Below are 11714 nucleotides of genomic sequence, written 5' to 3'. Positions count from 1 at the left end.
CTGTAGTAGCCATCTGCCAAACAGTAATATCAGCAGTGTTTTAAACAATAGGCACGTTTTCCTATATCTCTACCTTTGTCAGATAACATTGCTGATACAGTAGTGTCTTACAGACCAAAAATCATTTGGTGTCAGCTGAGAAAGAAAGTACACCTTTGACTAACAATAGCTGATACATTCCAGCTATTGCCAACACTGAGGGTTATGTCAGACTAAAATAAGGATGAACTAGTGTAGCTCTTTCTGTTTAAATACTATTTTACAATGGCTAAATTTTAGAATTTCCATGTTGTTGCACATCGAACAAGCAAGGTATTTGGATAGGAAGAATGGATGCATAAAGACGAGGTAAATTTCTAACAGAGAAAATCCCAGCCCCAAAACAAGAACACCCACACACCCCCCAAACCACAGGGCACCTCAGTGTAAATATCAGTAGCAAGTCTTCCTTCCCAAACAACTTGAGGACCATGCCACAGCCTTACAGTCCAAACTGAATCAACACTTCACTTGCCTTCACAGCAACCAGAGAAGAAAAGATCCACTGGGACTGCTTCCAGCAAAACTGTTACCAGGCACAACAGCTGTACGGTGTAGAGTTTGCTCCCCAAAAGTTATTTCCATCCTAATTCCTTCTATACTAGAGTTAGCATACATGTTACAGCACCATGCCATGTGCCTAGGAAAAAGTGATTTCAGAAAAGATGACAAGAGTATTCTTCTAGAAGACAGTATTTTAAAGTGGGATAACAACTATTGAATTTTTTGCTGTTTTTCATCTAGGTTCCAGATTAGTGCCCTCAGGGAATACCACTGCTAAATAATACCAAGAAGATATTACAGGGAAAGTGAAGTAAAAACTGAGCTCCTATCAGAATCTTCATATCTTTCAGAAACCTATGTTTACCTTAAATACTGTTTTCAATTTTTCAAAAGCCACGTTAAAGGCATTTCTCACTTCTCTTTACCACTTTAAGGAAATACCTTGTCAGCTGGCATGTGCTTAAGGGAGTTTATACTGGAGGTAACAGGCATTTCTGAATCTTAAATCCTTCTGGGAGACAAGGACATCCTTAACACAGCTTAACACAGGAGAGGCATCCTGAGAGAAGTGGAAATTGTACATCACAGCAAGAGCACAACAGCAAGGGAGTGAACTTTAGGAGGGAGCAGTGACAGGCAAGACTGAAGCAAAATTACTCACATCTCTCCTACTATTATCAGTTGATAATGGGTTCATCTCTTGAGGTCAGAAACAGATTTACATGAGTGCCATGAGCCATGGAAACTGAGTCATTAGACACTATGCAATCCTAATCCTTATTTGGTTCCTACTTGAAGGTTTTAGAGAGGGCAGACTCTTCAAATCTGGACATAACTTTTGTTTCTATGCACTTAACCAGGGCAAAAGGCCATCAATGCTCTGCTACCCACTTGTTTCATTATTTTTATGCCTCTCTTATCTCCCTCTATGTTTTCTTTACTGCCCTTTCCCCATTCAACTTGTAATAAAGTCCTTTGTGACTGTCTCTGAGGTATTAACACAGCATCTAACACAAAACAGCAATGAGAAAGGGTGCATTTACCTTCATGTATGTTCAGGTGCATTCCTTGTGTTTCTCTTATTTGTAATGAATATACAGTTGGGAATATTACATTTGGGAAGAGAGAAATAACAAGAAGAATTACTTACATCACAGTAAGTAATTCTGAAAGAGATGATGACCAGAAAGCATTATTTGTGGACAAAAACTAGAACAACCCTTAATGACCTAAGCTGCCACTCTCAAATGACAAAACGGATGCTAAAACAGGCTTGCCTCTGTGGACTTGGAGCATCCCTAGGCAGGAATGGGAACAGCACCTACAGTGAGGGCCCCCATGTGAAATGTAACTGCTGTCTGGAGCTGAGTAGCTCTGCTGAAGAAGCAGTGGCCCATTTTCCTAGAAAATATCTGTCTCAAGCTGTGGAGATGTTGGTTTTGGTTTTGGTCTGTTTTGCCTTCAAACAAAGTTCTAGCTAGAATAAGACAGTAATGGGGAAAAAATCTACAAGGATTTTTGACAGACAGACACTGTCTTCATCAACCACACTCCATTTTCTCACTGCTCCCAAACGTTCAGTGGCACAGATATGATCTCCTCAGATCAGCCAAGCACTCTCTATCCCCAAGCCTCTTGGGAATTACCTTGCATTTGAACCCTTGAATTCTCCAGGGCTGCTGATACAACATCATTATCCCCACTGCTGGCTCTGTTGGTACTAGCCAGGGATGAGACTTCGAACTCATGATCACTTTCAAGTCTCTACACGCTCAAGTTATCTTCCAACAACAAAAGGAAACTCATTTCTGAGGACTTACCTTAACACTGCTGATCATCCAATTTAGGGTCAAGCATGTGGTCAAGTGTTAGGTTTCTTTTTCTCGTGTCTGTTTTTCCTGGATATGGGGAAAATGCATTAAGTAAAAGGCTGTTAGACTTATAGTCCAACAGTATTTATACTAGGTCAAAATTACTCTTTATGAATACTTACAAACTTCAGAAAATTTCAGAATCAAATTTACAGTCTAATTTCAGCCAGAAGGTATTATAGTACTTTCTTTTTAGTCAAATGCTATTGTTAACATTATTTCATTGAGTGCAAAGGATTGTCACTAGGAGTGCATAATGAACAAGCCAGGCAACTACAGAGTAAGAGCCAGCTGTAAGATTTTCCCTTAAGAAAATGAATACCATTTTGGATAATTGTCTTTTTTTTTTTTTCCTATCTGTCAGAAGTCTTTTTGTGATACTGAATAACTCACTTAAACCAGAATCTGCCCATTAACATTACCTTTGTTATAACAAAGTCTTATCTCATCTGGAATCAGACCTACTTCTACATTCTCTTCTCTTCTTCAGGAAAATAGGCCAACCACTTTGGACTTTTGAATTATGTATTCCTTAGGCATCTGCTTTAACATAAAGGCAAACATTCAACCCACAGCTAAAATCACCAAACCTTCCTTCCAGCTCTCCATTTAGTCTGTTTTTCTTTCTATTCATTGGTACAGGTAACTCCATTCAATGCTTTCCTTTAGCTAGCAAGTTAACCATGTCAGACCGTATCCCAAACTCAGCTGCCTGCTGAGTTTTCTGCAGGCAGCAATCCTGCCCTATTCTGAGTTTGACTGCTTGACTCAACCACCACCTCCATCTCCCTTCCCCAGTTCATAATCTGGAAAAAAGGTCTGATTTGCACAGCTGGGGCTAAGCCCAAGTTCTTTCAAATGAGGAGCTGAGGGATCCTGCAGGTTTATTTTCCCTTTTCCATTTTTCAGCATTTGGTATGAGAACACTTTTGGATAAGTATGTGTTGTTGCTATTCTCCAAAGTGAAACTGATTGAAACAAAGGTAAAATGGCTGGTATTCTGATAACCTGCCATGTTAAATGTAGTGGACACTTGTAGCAGTTCTTTACTATAATTTCTCTTGTAAGTCTCTTATCTAAAAGATATCAATAATAATAGCAAAATAATGCAACATTTCATGATTACATAACAAAAATAATTATCCCTTAAAATATCTTCATGCTACATCATAGAACCATCTGTGAGGAAAAATAATGTTTTCAGAGTACTTAGGTACTGTGTATTATGCACAGCAGTAGTATCTTTAATGGAAAAGGTAGAAACAGTAAGCAAATGCCAGTAGCAATTTCACTATAATGATACTGTTATATCTGTTACCATTCACACCAATATAATAAAAGAGAGCACCATTTCATGTGAGCAGTTACCTTGCTAAGGATATTAGGAAAGCACAAATGTAGTGTACAGTACTTTGATTTATATGATATTTAAAATTTTAAATTAGCAGCATCCCTCTAACAAGGTAGATTTGAAGCCATTACGATCCATTAAAACAGTAATAAGTGTCTGATAGTAGAGCCCCTCACATCTTTCTATTAAGATTTCTTGATTTGGTCTGTATCTGGTTTTGTGTTGTTTTTTTCTGGACTGCATTAAGCATGAATGCCCCTACCACACCAGTGTCCTAGCTGTCAGATTAGTGCTGGTGTTAATAAGGGTACATTTGGACAATACTGGTTTAAAAGACAAATCTGAAAGTTGGAGAACTTCAACCTTCATTTCAGAGAGTCCTTTTCTGGGTTGCCTCTACCCCTCTAATTATCCTACTTCACTGTTTCTGACAAATAAAGCCTTGTTCACCACGACCTTTCTTTGCAGGAACAACAAACAGGACTCAATTTTATTTGGAACTTATCATCACTGTTCCTTTACTAGCAAAATGGGATGCTGTTGAGTGACAAGGTGGACTCCACAACTACTGCTGGGAGGTAAACACGCAATGAATTTTCAAAACATGAGACTATTCTCTTTTTAAATACATTTTGCAGCGCCTGGTAAAAATAATAACAATAAAATGCATTTGAGAGACACATTTGAAGAATTTTAGGGCATGCTACTCTATAAGCAAAGTATTCTTTGTAAGAATGTTCCATTCTGTGCATACAACAGGTTGTGGAGCCGGAGCAGAGTCACAGCACTGAGTCAAAATGCTGGAAATAATTATCATTTCCAAGTAGGTAATATACTCACCTGTAGAAACAAATATTTATTTGTAAATGTGGTTTATTGGTGTGACAGCTATAAAACAGGCTTTAGGAGTTTGCCTAATGCTAATTTACAATACAATATGCTAAATACAATAAAAGTGCATTTACATAACAGTACGGAACAAACCTGTAAAAGCAAGGAAGTATGCAGTTAGCTTAAAAGTGTTCAGTTGAGGTGGCACAGTATTTAAGTGAAATATATGATAAATTTCTGTTTTAACTGCATGTTTCATTGGATTTTGAAGTCCACGTCAACAGCTTTAATTGCATTTTAAAGCAAATTTAGGGATGTGAATTTCATTTGTCTCTTTTACATCCCAAAGTAAAATATAATGCAAAACTTCAGCATCCTTAAAAGAGAAAAAAAAAAGAAAGGGAGCTGCTAATAGGTCCTCAGCAGCTGGAATAATCTCCCACGGGGAGAGGTGGAAACCTTATTCCATGAGTCATTTAATACTGAATAAACAAAGCACTGGCGAATAAATTGTAAGGCACGAATATTTTTTTTATTGTTCATTGACAGAGGGAGGGCTTTTTGACGTAATGGAGCTTTTTCCTTTTTAAAAATTCTTTAGTAATAGAAAGTGTGGGCAATGTTACAGATACAGTTTATTTCTCATTGTCACTTTGGCCCTTACTGTCCTTGTAATAAAGGCACAAGTAACTTTAGCCCCTCCACACTATGAAGTATGCAAGATCAAGTCCTTAAGGGCTGCTGAAGTTCAGGATCCTCCTAGGCAGGGGCCCTCACTTGATGTAGTTACATAGTAACTTAATTACAGTTCCGTAAAAGGTTTTGCACACCCAACTATGATGGCTCCTGCTATTAAATGCTATGCTTTAGTGACAAAGCTCTGTGGAAGGCAGCTGAGTAAGCTGTGTGTGCTGGCATGGCGTGCTCTTGGTCTCCAGTGGAACCCAGTGGAATCTAGGACTGATAGAAGGCAACAAACAACCCCCTTGCATCGCACAGAGCCTGAATGTAATCACATATAATTATGGAATCACTACCAGTCAGAGCTGTTATAGTGTTGCCTGTAATCAAGAACAGCATTATTGCAGCATTTATTACTCTCAAATGTACTCTGAGATTTATGGGTCCTTGGAAAGAAAAGCATTGTTTGGCAAATCTATCTACAAGCATTATTTGACCATAAAGAGTCTTTTCTCTGATAGATCAGAGCAGTTCCAATGAAGCACAGCTACTGGATAATTTCTTCAGATTCTTTTTAGTCCTAAATGACAAAAAGCACGCATGTTACTTGAAGAAATTCAAACTTCTACGTGCCAGCCAAGCACATGTAGACAGGCATTATTTCCCTGATGCTTGAGATACAATGTAACCATTGCTGGTGGAGATAGAACATTCCAATAAACAGTGGGAATCAGTGTCATCATGCAGAAACCAAACTCTTTGATGTAAATGCTCAGTTATTATACACCCATGATGAAAGGTCTCAAGGGGAAGACCTTCCCCTATAGCACTGAGTTATGCCTTTGGCTCTACCAATAAACAGGAATGTTAAACAGAAAATGTATCTGGAAGAATGATTATATGTAACATAGCTCATAAGGAGTCTAGAAAAAGGGAGTATTAAGTGCAGTTGATCATGCAAGGGTAGATGAAGCAGTATCTCTTAATTTTGGAAAGAAAAGCGATAAGAAGAATTTTTTTGGTGACTTTTTAGCTCACAAGGAGACAGAAGAAAGCTGTATGTTCAGAAGTGGATGTGGGTGGGAAAGCAATGGGTGAAGAAATAGCTTGTTACCTTGAAAATATTACCTCAAAAGGTTTGGAAACCATTAATAAAACCATCTCAAAGCTCCCCAAGGAAACCACGTTTTCTGCTCCAAGTTACATAGGTGTCTGGAGGACACAGGAGCCGATGCAGACAACTCCCCATACCAAGCCTCTGAGGTTAGGAGAGTCAGCTCCTCTGTTTGTGTGTATGGTGACAGTTCTGCCAAATACTTTTCAGATACAGCAGCTTTATCAGTGAGAAGGATCTGGGCTGCCCTGCAAAGATAATCCTCCCAGTGGTGTGTCAGCCTCAAAGAAGGGTGTGATTATCATTCCAAAGGAGTGTAATGTGAACCTGTGCCTCCCATTCAGCCAAGTGATGGCTAGATCAAGGAGGCTTCTGCTCTTTACTCACTCTTTGTTTCTTCTCTTTCTTTCCCTTTTTTTTTTTCTTCCAGCAAACAACTTAACTTCATATTAACTTCTTTTATTATGTACATTTAAGATGTCCAAAGAGTGAGCCGATGTCCTAAGGCACAGTGGCTCTTAGAAATGGATCTCCTCCTACTAGACCATCAGCAGAGTACTAGGTGGATGAGTTTCTCATCTTGGGATGCTTGGAAATTTGCTGGTTCTGCTTAGCATTTTACAAAGATAGGGTTTCTCTGCAAACAGTCTGGTGGGGTCTTTCATGGTACTTTCAGCTCTCCTAAGCCTGCTGTTTCAAGACTTTGCTAGCAGCTCTGGCCTGGGACACGCAAAGCTCCAGGCCCGATGTAAGGGAAACTCACCCCTTTGATTGAACAGATCTTAGAGATGGATGTTATTTTTTCTGTCACTTCAAGAAAGAAGGTCTTCATATAGTGAAATCAGGTGTCTGATCTCCCAGGTCTCCTGAACTTATGTGTGTCTATTTGTTGTTGGTTTGGGTTTTTTTTTTTCACAGGAAGGACAAGCAAATTAAACGGCATATGGGAGAATGGCCATCCTCTAACCATATTGAGTGGTGCTTATTCATGGGTCATAATCCAAAACCAAATTGTTTGTGTTTGTCTGGGTTCTTGTTCTGGTCTTGCTGCAATGAAAAGTAAGGCTGACAAAACTCAAGATTAAATGAATAACTAATGCCTGGCAACAGCAAGTGAGTTTGATCTGTAAAACCAGAAAGTTTTCTGTGCTAAACTGCCTTTCCTCACTGCAGTCTGCATAAAGGAAGGAGAAGAGGCAGCTGCAACCACCTCAGCTTCAGAGATGGAGGTCCCAGTAGTCAGTGTGTAAGAAAACACCTGGCTGGCCTTAACGAACATTATTTTCTAGAATGTTCCCAGAGCTCTGCTGGCAGGGAAATATACATTACTTGTAAGGGAGAACATAAAGAGGCAGTTCTCCAACAGCACATGGTTTGACTTATAAAAGCTTTCCTTACGGGCAGAATTAATTATATATCATAAAGATCTGTTATATATTCTGTTTATACAATTATAAAGCATTATGGTTAATTAGTTGTGGTACCGACTCCCAAAGCAGAATCTGGTTAGAGAATAAACAAAACGCTCAGTCAGCTGTGACGGTGGTTAACAGCTCACACTTTCATATCACCTTTCACACTGAACTCTCTTGAAGTGATTTATAAGTTATGCAATCCAGTAGGCTTGACCTTTGTGTATTTGGTAATTTTTTTTGGTTTATATAAAATTAGAATATGCTGATCAGAAATGGTCTGAGATTCTCACACCTTTAAGAAATCAAATTCAAATTGCTAATCAACTTTATTTCAACTGTTTTCTTGCCTGTTAGTTACTTGTGATCCTATTATGTCTGGCATTGCATATACACAGAAAATAAATGCTTCTCCATCCCTTATTCTGATATAGAATATAGAATATTGACAGTTCTGATATAGGCAGTTTTGACTGTCAGCAATGCGAATCCCTATCTACATCACTATCCTAAAAATAGGGGTGAAATCTTGATTGTGAAAATATATTGATAGAAGTGTTTGTTTGAAAACACACAAAGATTTGTTTTCAAGCTACATTTTTACAGTATTTCAATGCTGTGAAATGAGTTGACAACAATAATGTATCAAACCATCTGACATCTTTGAACTTTATTACTTTTTCGCCATCACATAATTCAGCACTAAGTCTTACTGCTGTGCATGTGCTACTACAGGTGTCTGGGCAGAGTAAGTGCTTTTTGAAATCTCATCAGTGTCATGTGAGTAGAGCTAAAAAAAAATTAAGTTAGTATTATTTGTCATTTAATGGGATATTGTACTGGTTACTGTGCATGCCCAAAAAACACTTTTTAAAGCAAAAATATCTCTTTACAACATTCATAAGAGAAATTGAAGAAAAAACCCACAAGATGGGAGCAAGAGAAGAAGAGAATGTATTTAGTATAGTCTAGATATTTATACTGTAAAATGTAGCACACAATATTTTTTAAAATCTACAAATAAATGAAAACAAGCACTCCCCACTGAAAATGCCACAGCCTAATATCAATTCTGTTTGCTGAATCATGAAAGTAATGGGATTTGAGATAACTTTGAAGGAAGGCTTCATAGTCTTTTTAAAAGTCTGTTTTGAGCATAGTTTTCTACAAGAAAGCCTGAAATACATATATGAAAGAACTTCTGAGAGACAAAGATGTAAGGACAACTGAAAATGGCATTGTCAGCCTGGAACTGCACAGTAAGATACGAGATAAGATTACAGATGAGTGCCCAATGGATGCTCCTAACTTCTATTCAAAAAGGCACTGAAGGAAAATGAGTGCCAGGAAAGGATACAGAGAGAAGCTGATAAAATCAGAGAGAAAATTTAGGAAGGTATCTTTACTTCAGTGTTTTAGGCTCAAGGGGAAATCAGGTATGGGTGATGAAAAGTGGAGAAGCTGCATTCTAGATATGACAGTTGCACTGACAAAATTGGAAGAAGTCACCTAGAAAAACACACAAGTAGAATACTAAGAGATAAAAAGAGAGCCTGGTGAGGTATCTCTTGAAATTCAGGATGGACATCTCCCACAGCTGAAAGAAAGGTTAAGGAATTGGCAATAATTTGAAAAATAAAACAAGAAAAGAAAAAAAACAAACAACCCCTTTCCATCTTTTCAACAATGAGTCAAGAGAGGACAATATTTCTGAGTCCCTGTATAAGCAATAACATCACAGGCTGTGGAGGTGGAAGGAGTCCTGAGAGCTGGTCACATCACTAATAACAGCCTCAGAAAAGCTGAGTGGGGTGTACGCAGCTGAAGTTAAAGACAACTTGGGAAAATGTGAAGTTGTCAGAAAGCCATCTGAGGTCATAGTTGCAGGCAATGCATTATTTTATTTTAAAACTTATACCCAGGAGGAAAACTCAGCAGAAATAGGAGAGAAAAAAATAGGTCAAATATAGGATTTAAAAAAAATATGGAGACAGATATCATTCTATGTATACTGGGATATTGGTGAAGAATTACAACAAACAGCAAACAAGGGAAGAAATCATACAGGATTACTGGTAAAAAGGGAGGAGTAAAATGAAAATCTGATAAGAATTGCCAGGAAAAGGGATTGGGAATGAGAGAAGAAAATGGGAAAGTTAATGAAAGGAGAAAGAAAATGGATTTGTTAATTAGATCTTCTCTTGAAAAAGAAAGAACTGATAACATGGATAAGAAGAGGGAGAGGTGTGTGAAGCTGATTTCAGGATAACATTATTTAAATTAAATGTTTGTATTTACAAATTAAGCATATTACATCATTTGAATAAATTTGACAGATATGTAAAAATTTCTTGTGTAATCTGAATCAATGTGACAGATGTAAAAATTTTAAAACTGTTTACAGTCTCATGTCCGAAGTGAAAATAAGACTCAGATCCTTGTACAGTGACAAAAAATTCAGTATTATCTTGTATTTCTATAGGAATGGATTATTTTTCAAGCAACTTTCAGTGAGCTGGTTTTTTCTTCTGCCACTCAGGAAACGTGTCTGTGTAGATGAAAACAAGATGACATTTTCAAAATTGTTTCTCCTTGTCAATAGTAATAATTGAGTTTACACAAAGAGATTTTGAAAATAAAATCAGAAGTCCTATTCCCATGCTTTATGCACGTGGAAGTCCACTTTTGCTGTTAGTATTTTGCCAGCTCCCAGGCATTTATTTCCCCATTCCCTCAATAGTCCTGTAGATAAAAAGCCCATAACTGCTGTGTAAATGTCATTATCTGCTTATCATTCTTACATTACTATAAATTAAGCTTCTTGCTGTCTAATTTTAGCAGTGACATGATCAAACATATGGAGTAGGGAGGATTTAGAAGCTCACCTTATCCATCCAATAGTCTGAAAATCTGGAACATATCATCCAGTGGAAGTTTAAGTTCCCAGATAAATCAGCTTTCCTTCTTTCAAGTAGCAAGCTTTCCAAGGAAGAATTCTCATTAACAAATTCCCCTCAAACAGTTAATTACATTTCAATTTCTTTATTTTGTTGCTATTTGCCATATATATAAGCTAGCTATGCTAAACAACACTAAAGATATCCCACTTTATTATATGCAAATAAAGAATTTTAGTTGGCATTAGTCTCGTAGAAACATTCAAGAACTTAAATAGCTGTACAGGAAGGACTTTGCCACTATGTAAAAATAACCATAAAGTTTATGAGAGCAAAGATCCCAATGGCTGAGCTGTTGCAATAGTAATGTGTGTATAAACAGTAATACACACATGGGTGGGATCCCTTTGGTCCTTTGACAGGGGCATTGGATTTGATGCATGGAATGGATACTGCTGTGACATCTGAGCACCACATTAATACACACCTCTTGCTTTTAAATGTTTACATTAGGCAGGTAGGCTGTTAGTATTTGTGTATTGGCTTTGAGTGGCCCGTAGTCCAACACCATCTCTCTGAGGATATCTTAGTGTTTGGAAAATCCCAGCTTTTCCCAGAGCTAGCACAGCCCTTGGCAGCCCAGCTCTATCCCCCAGCTTGTGTGGGCTCTTGGAGCCTCTGGCACACAGCTTGGCAGCCACAGAAGTAAAAATAACTTTGCTTCCCTCCCACCACCTTTCCACCCCAGTGCAGAGGGAAGGAAAGGATATTTAGTGCTGAAACTACAGAGAGTTCAGGTAATAATAGCATTTTAGGAATAAATGATGAAGATACGCATATTTCAGGCAGTTCCAACCTGCCCCTTAATTACAGCCTGTAGTGCATCACTCCCCTACGCACTTGGTAAAAAAGTATTGGGCTGAGCCTACATATAAACTAAAATTTAACATGTTCAAAAGTAGCATAAATTAAAAGTACAGAAAAAGCTGTTATAAGACATTTAGGTTTATCTTG

The sequence above is a fragment of the Taeniopygia guttata genome, chromosome 2 (genome assembly GCF_048771995.1).
Source record: "Taeniopygia guttata chromosome 2, bTaeGut7.mat, whole genome shotgun sequence".
NCBI lineage: Eukaryota > Metazoa > Chordata > Aves > Passeriformes > Estrildidae > Taeniopygia > Taeniopygia guttata.
Note: the sequence above shows the minus strand (reverse complement) of the source record.